The sequence below is a fragment of the Medicago sativa genome, chromosome 2 (genome assembly GCF_051527215.1).
Source record: "Medicago sativa cultivar Bolivia chromosome 2, Bolivia_mono, whole genome shotgun sequence".
Taxonomy (NCBI): Eukaryota; Viridiplantae; Streptophyta; class Magnoliopsida; order Fabales; family Fabaceae; genus Medicago; species Medicago sativa.
This window is the reverse complement of record NC_140750.1, coordinates 67145340-67152705: the sequence shown is the minus strand read 5'-3', so window position 1 is coordinate 67152705 and position 7366 is coordinate 67145340.

The following is a 7366-nucleotide window of genomic DNA, read 5'->3' as shown; positions in this document are numbered from 1 at the left end:
ATCATTGTTGGTGAATCAACTTTCCAGATCAACAAAATAAACCAAAATGGATTAAAATAATACATGAATTGAATCTGAAAAAAAATAAAAAAAAAATAAACCCAAAAGGGATTGTTTGCTTGTACAATAATTTATATACATTTTATTTCCTTGCCTTCCATTGTATCAGCATCATGAAAATATTATAGATTTAGAGATACAAATTTCCATATGCAATGGCCGCTCAGCTAGCATCTGTGGTTAAGTTTGGTTTTTTCGACGTTGGAACCATGCTCTAAACTTATAATGGTGAATTTCTGTTTCATATGTATGTTAGATCTGTTGATTGGGAAGGAGATAGAATGTCCCATAACGTGGTGGGTGCAAGGAGGAAAGATGGATTGTAAAGGATGGTTGGTTAGATATAGTGTTGAGAGACTATGTGAAAGATGTGTTCTCTATTTAATTTAATGGTCAAAATTTACTTTCCCATGGTGGGAAACTCTTTCCCTTTCCCATGCTAAACCCCACCATGTTGGATTATTTATTGATATGTCAAAATTGATTTTTTTTAGGAGTAAATTACACTTCCCTCCCCTTAAAGATGTTTGAATTACACTCCCCTCCCCTCTTATGTTAAAATATACACTCCTCTCACCTCTTATTCAAAATATATTAGAAAATATTTCACCCCCCACCCTTGAGAGAAGCTTGAATTACATTCTCCTCTCCTCTTAAGTTAAAACCTACGCTTTAGTCCCCCAATAATTTTTTTTAGTTCTAATAATCTAGCAAAAAAAAATAAATAATCTAACACACTTCAAAGAAAAATAGCACTGCGAGTTCATTTTAATATAATCAAATTTTGAATACATATCTTTATCTATTTTTTATTCACAATTTCATTAACATATAGTTTTAAACCCTATTATAAAATATGAAACAACCCAAAATAAAATTAGAATATGTTAAAAATTACTAAAATCGATTAAGTATGGTTATTTAGAAGTGAATTTTATACTCTAAATTACAAAATTAATAACAAAATATTTAAATTTAATTGTTGTTGCGATTTAGATTAAAAAGAAACGAATTTATATTTTTTAAATGGTGATTCAAAATTAATATATATTATAAAATATTTATTTATGTTAAAATAGATTAAAAGACAATATTTAATTATTAAGGGAGTGAGTTGTAATTCAAGCATCTTATAGGGGAGGGGAGTATAAATTTTACTTTTCAAGGGAGGGGAGTGTATATTTTAACATAAGAGGGGATGGGAGTGTAATTCAAGCATCTTTGAGGGGAGGGGAGTGTAATTTACTCTTTTTTTAGATGTCAAAATTGATTTTAAAAGTATACTTTGAATTAGTTAGATATCAGGATATTGGCTATATTAGGGTTAACTCTATACTTTTAGAATCAATTTGGACATTAAAAAAATAATATTATTAATTTTGTATTTAGAATTGATTTTAATTTAAAACTAGTATCTGTAATTTTATGCTTCAAATGCAAAGTATACTCTCAAATATATTATTAGAGGATACTCTCAGATCTCAGGTCAATACTACCAAGACAATCCAAGTGAGTTTTTAAATGTATTATTCAACCCACTTTTATATACATGAATGATGCATCAATTCAAGCGTAGATGATTTTATATTTAACTCACTTTTTATTAAAATTAATTTTATAACTATATAACGAAACATACACAACATTGTTCAGCTTGTACACTTTCATAATTTGTAATCCTTTTCCATTCTTAATTATTACTTTACTCGCTCAAGTGGCTTAATTTTCACCCGTGTAGCATTCCTTGACTTACCTTGTGTGGGGAAGGTCACCCTTCACTAATTTTTGTCTTCACAAATATCCCAAACTACTATTCAAATTGGAGCAAGACATGTATAGTCACAATCATAAATTTTGATTATTTAGACACACACATAAATCGAAAAGGATAGAAAAAAATAATTAATTTTACTATTATTTATTGAAATGATTTTTTTTTTAAGGATATTGAAATGATTAGATAATGTTTATTTTTGTGTGCGTGTGTCTAAATGATTAAAGTTTTCACATCTAAGCTTATTACTGCATTGTGACCCAATATTTTTTTTTTATTTATTTTTACATAATACTTCTTTTAATGTTAACACTCTAGTTTTCATAGAAAGATGGCTGTGAAAATCAAGAGTCGATTGAAAGATAAATAAAATTTAATCGATAATTATTTTAAGTTCTCTAACATAATATAATATTTATATCGTTGAAAGTAAAAAAAAAAATTATTTGTCTCATAAACCTGCTGCTATTTTTTTGGCTGAATCTTTTATTACTTTTGCGCAAGTTCTTTCCTGGTATTCTTCACATATTTTCAGAGAAAGTAACCGTTGCCCCGATATGTTAGCTAATATGGGCCATTCGCTTCAACGCACGGTTTGGTTCTCAATGTTTCCTCAGGCTTTGCAGGCTGACTTCTTTAGTGTCCGTTGAGGAGTGCCTAATTGCATGTTTCCTTAGGTGGCTGTTTTTATTTGTTTCCGTTTATTTTTATTTCTTGCTTCTTATTTTGAGGGTTTTACCTTAGTCCCCCCTCTTGTATATCTTTTTCCCCCTTTTTTAATAAAATTTTCATTAAGCTTAGCGGCATAGGATTGGAGTTTCTCCAGGTGCTAACCTAGTTGGGATGTCGTCGTTTCCCCTTAATGTTTGTTCTTGCTCTGACTTAGAATATTATTTTTTTATGTTTGATTAATATTGACATTTTCTTTCAAGTTTAACCACATGAAGTCCAACTCAATAATATCAATTAATCCAAACAAGTCGAGTTAGCCATCTCCTCTAAAGAGCTTAGTGTGAATGTCAAATGAGAATATAATAGATTAACTAGTAAGGAAAATACTTCCATGACATAGCTTGTGTGCCATTGGTGCTATTGGGGAAATCCTGACCATTGATGTGTGTGGGGATGTGTGTGTGATGTGTGTGTGGTGGAGATGCAAGCTATGGCACCAATAGCACACAAGCTATGACACCAAAGTGGAGTCCAACTAGTAACGAGCTAATAGACTCATAAAAAATAGCCTAAAAAAAGGTTACTCTAGCTAATAGGTTGGTCCGAGATTTTGTCTTTTATTCCTTTGACATCTTGGTGACTTCCACGTACGCTATTACATATACTCTGTGTTGGATCCCAATATCCAGCAGGGTCTCACAATATTTTAGATTTAGATCTTATTGGATTCATTTTGACTATTATAAAAGTCAAATCACTGTTGTCACTAATAAAACAGTCATATCACATAACAACTAAAATCAGTAAATACAGTATTTTGGAAATTATTGAGTCAATAATCAATTTGGTCATTGAAATGCTGAATTGTATTACCATACGGTCTCATATACTCCTTCCGGTCACATTTATAAGCAAAAAACAGCTTTGTAGGCATATTGAATAGTTAATATATCTGGTCTCATTTATATGTCAGATACATCAATTATTCAATGTACCTAAAAAAGTGTTTTTTGCTTATAAATGTGACCGGAGGGAGTACCATGAAACTATAATTACATTAATTATTATTTTTGGGGTAACCATTGATTTTTAGGGGAATAAGTTCAAGTGATTTGAAGTTCGGTCAAAAGATAGATAAAATCAGGTTAATAATTGTTCTACCGAAAAATCGAACTCAAATTCTCTTCAACAATTTATCTTTGATAAAACTCATTAACTATTTCAGTTCAATACAAACATAAAATTAATATATTAACATTTGAATCTAAAAATAGGGTTAAGTGATGTTTACCGCCTTCCATTTGAGCGGGTTTTGATTTACCAACTGTAAAAAAACTTGAGATACGAACCTTGTCATTTGAAAATTCTTTGATTTTGGATCATCATGATATCAAATTTCAAAATTTGAAGTATTTTCACCCTTATAATTTGAGCGAATTTTGGTTTGCCCATCATCTATTTGAAAGGTTGGAATCCAAAGTTTTTATTTACAAGAGTAAATCAAAGCTCAATCAAGTGGCAGGGATTAGAGCTGTCAATTGAGCCCCAAATTTCAAAGCCCACTTGAAAAAGCCCCCACCAAGCCCACTAAATTAAAGCCCCCAATTGAACAAAATTATTTGGGGCCAAGCCCACTATAAAATCAACTTATTTGTGGGCCTAAAAAAAGCCCACATTAATTTTTTTTGGGTAAAAAAATTCCGGTAAATTTTTTTTCTGGGGTAAAAAAAAATTTTACGGTAACTTTTTTTTTGGGGTAAAAAATTCCGGTAAATTTTTTCTCTGGGGTAAATATTTTTTTTTTACGGTACAAAACTTTTTTTTTGGGGTAAAAAAAATCCGGTAAATTTTTTTCTGGGGTAAAAAATTTTTTTTACGGTAAATTTTTTTTCTGGGGTAAAAAATTTTTTCGGTAAAAAATATTTTTTTTTGGGGTAACTTTTTTTAAAATAAAAAAATGTTTATAGAAATTTTGGGGCTTGGGGGCTTTTTGATTTTTTTATTTGTGGGCTTGCATCAATGTGGGCCTTTTTGTTTTGTGAATTTTCAAGCCCCCTTACTATGTGGGCTGGGGCCAAAACTTCAAGGCCCCATGATATTGACGGCTCTAGCAGGGATAAACACTATTTAAACCTTAAAACTATATAAATAATGTTAGAGTACAGTTGATATCAAATTTAGATAGAGAGAAAATTTTGATTAACAATTTTACTTCCACTAATCATTTTGTAAATTTTTTTCTTTTTCGTATAGATTTCCTACACCTGATATAATCTTATATGAAACCTATCAAACATTATATGTAGATATCTTTCCTAGCCAAAATTCAAATCTTAATTCGCCATATTTTAAGAGTCTAATTCTTTGTACCATGTCTATTGGTGATCATTTTGTAATAGGAAAATGCTATTTATCTAGAAAAACAGCATCAAGAATTTTTCAAGACACATGTGGCAAGTTTTAATTGCATGATTTAATTGTCTACTTCCTATTTTTCAGCCACACCTCCTTAAATTGTGGCAAATAGTACATTGTGATTGGTTGCTCTTTATTCTTGAAGAATTCTTGATGTTTTTTTTTCTAGAAATATAGCATTGCCCTTTGTAATATTAATAATAGATTAAGTTGACAGAGTCCTATAATTTTAGGATCAAATTGAATATTTCCTAAAACAATAGTACTTCTAATGTGATTAGTCAACAAACATTAGTCAATTTCTTGATTAATGAAGGATTTTATATATGTGCCATCATGGTTTGACTTCTCAATTGTCAACAACCAGTCCCACTCATTGGAGAATTATTCAATTAAACAACCAGTGGTGTACAAAATCCAAATTGGAGAGGAGTCTTCAACTTTTGATGGAGTTCATTCAGCTAATAATTTGGCAACACACGCATGCTTGATTTGTAGCTGTGTTCATATTAACAGGTGAGTGAGTGTGTAACACAAATTTTAGATATAGAAGTGGTGGTTCTGTCTGGAATTTTCAGGAGCATATGATTATTGTATGTTTGTAAAATTTATCCGTTCTATAATTCTGCCATTAATCTAAAATTAGATAGTTCAAGTCACATAATTAATAAAAGGGTTTTGCTAACGAATGTTTCCGATGGACTCTTTAAACATCTTTATCAGTGAGTTTAACTCAATTAACAGGAGTATATATAAGGGTTGAGGTTCGAACCTTAAACACTCACTTATTCACACTAAAATGTATTTCCAGAAAATTGAGGGTAATAGATAGTTAAGTGGCCATTTGGCAAATGAAATAGACAGTGGAATAAAAAAGATTAGAAAAAATACCGGTGTATTTATTTATAATAAAATACATAAGGGTCATTTTCAGGGCTCTGACTCTCAAGAGAAGAGATGCTGTTGACACTTGACAGCCTACAACCAACGAGTGAGACGTCTGAAAATCGTCGCACGCCTGCACGCCGGTTGGGTCCTACATGTTGACACATGTTTCCCGAATTTATCTTTATTTTATTTTAAAAGTCAAGACCAATTCATCTTTCTAATTCTCCAACGTCTAGTTTAATCTCTTAAGTTAGCAAAGGAAAATGTTAAATAATGTCTTTAAGATATTGATTAAAAGGATAAACTTTTTTTTTAGCAAGGTTAAAAGGATAAACTTAGAAAATTGTGAAAAGTGATAGATTTAATTTTTTAAAAGTTAAAAAATTGTTAATTTTTTTTTTTGATAAATAGAGATGTATTTCATTAACCAAAACATATATTACAAACTTCATGGAAACAAGAAACCCAAAACAAAAAAACTCTATTCTAAGCTCTAACAGAACAAAAAAAAAAAAAAAGGAGCAAGATATGCCTACATCCTTACAAACTTAACACTAGACTCTTTAGTTTCTTAAATTGCAGCCCTCTAATGTAGACAATCATTTTGATCCGGCAAAGGAGCTCCTACACCGACTGATATAAGTTCTGAAATCTTCTGTAATTTCTCTCTTTCCAAATCAAATTCCGAGTCACACTCACAACCATTCTGCTTAACTGATGCATACCACTATTCCCATTGTATTGCCTTAGGATACATTGTATCACTAAGTGCCAGTTGGTAGTATTAATGCTTACCTTACTCCATTGCAAGATACTAGTCAAAACAGCTTCATCATATTCACACTGGAAGAAAAGGTGAGGATGAGTTTCATTCTCGTTTTTACACAAAATACACAATTGGTCACAATGAATACCAACTCTGTTTAACCTGTCACAAGTTGGCAATCTAGCATGAATAACTAACCAAGTACCAAACAAACAGTTTGGAGGGGCAGGGTTATCGCAAATCATTTTCCTCCAACAAACTTTTGTAAAATCTCCTCTCAAGACATGATACATTTTCTTAATAGAAAATTTTGGTTGTTGAAGAACATTCCCATAAGCATTTACAAAATTCTTTGCCGCTTCGAAGACTTTTTTCACTACCCATGAAACATTTACAAAAATTGTTAAATTTAATGTAAACTTACTACGCCTTTTTTGATGTAAAATCTTCATCGGTTTGGTTTGGTTTGGTTTTTACTGTTTATTTTTAAAAAAAATCGAACCAAACTAGTCGGTTTGGATCGGTTCAATTGATCGGTTTGTTTGAAAATATAATTAAAAAATTCATATTTTCACAAATTTGTATTTCATGCATACAACATACTCAAATATTTCATAGAACTTTATTTTCCGTGTTCTCTGTTTTTCAAACTATTTTGTATAACTAACATGAAAAAACTAACAAAAGATGGACGATCCCAGCGGCAATAAGGAACGATAGGTTACGTGTGACTGAAGGCTATTGTTCTTTTTTAGTTTAAATGAAATACATTGTGAGTGATGAGATGGGAT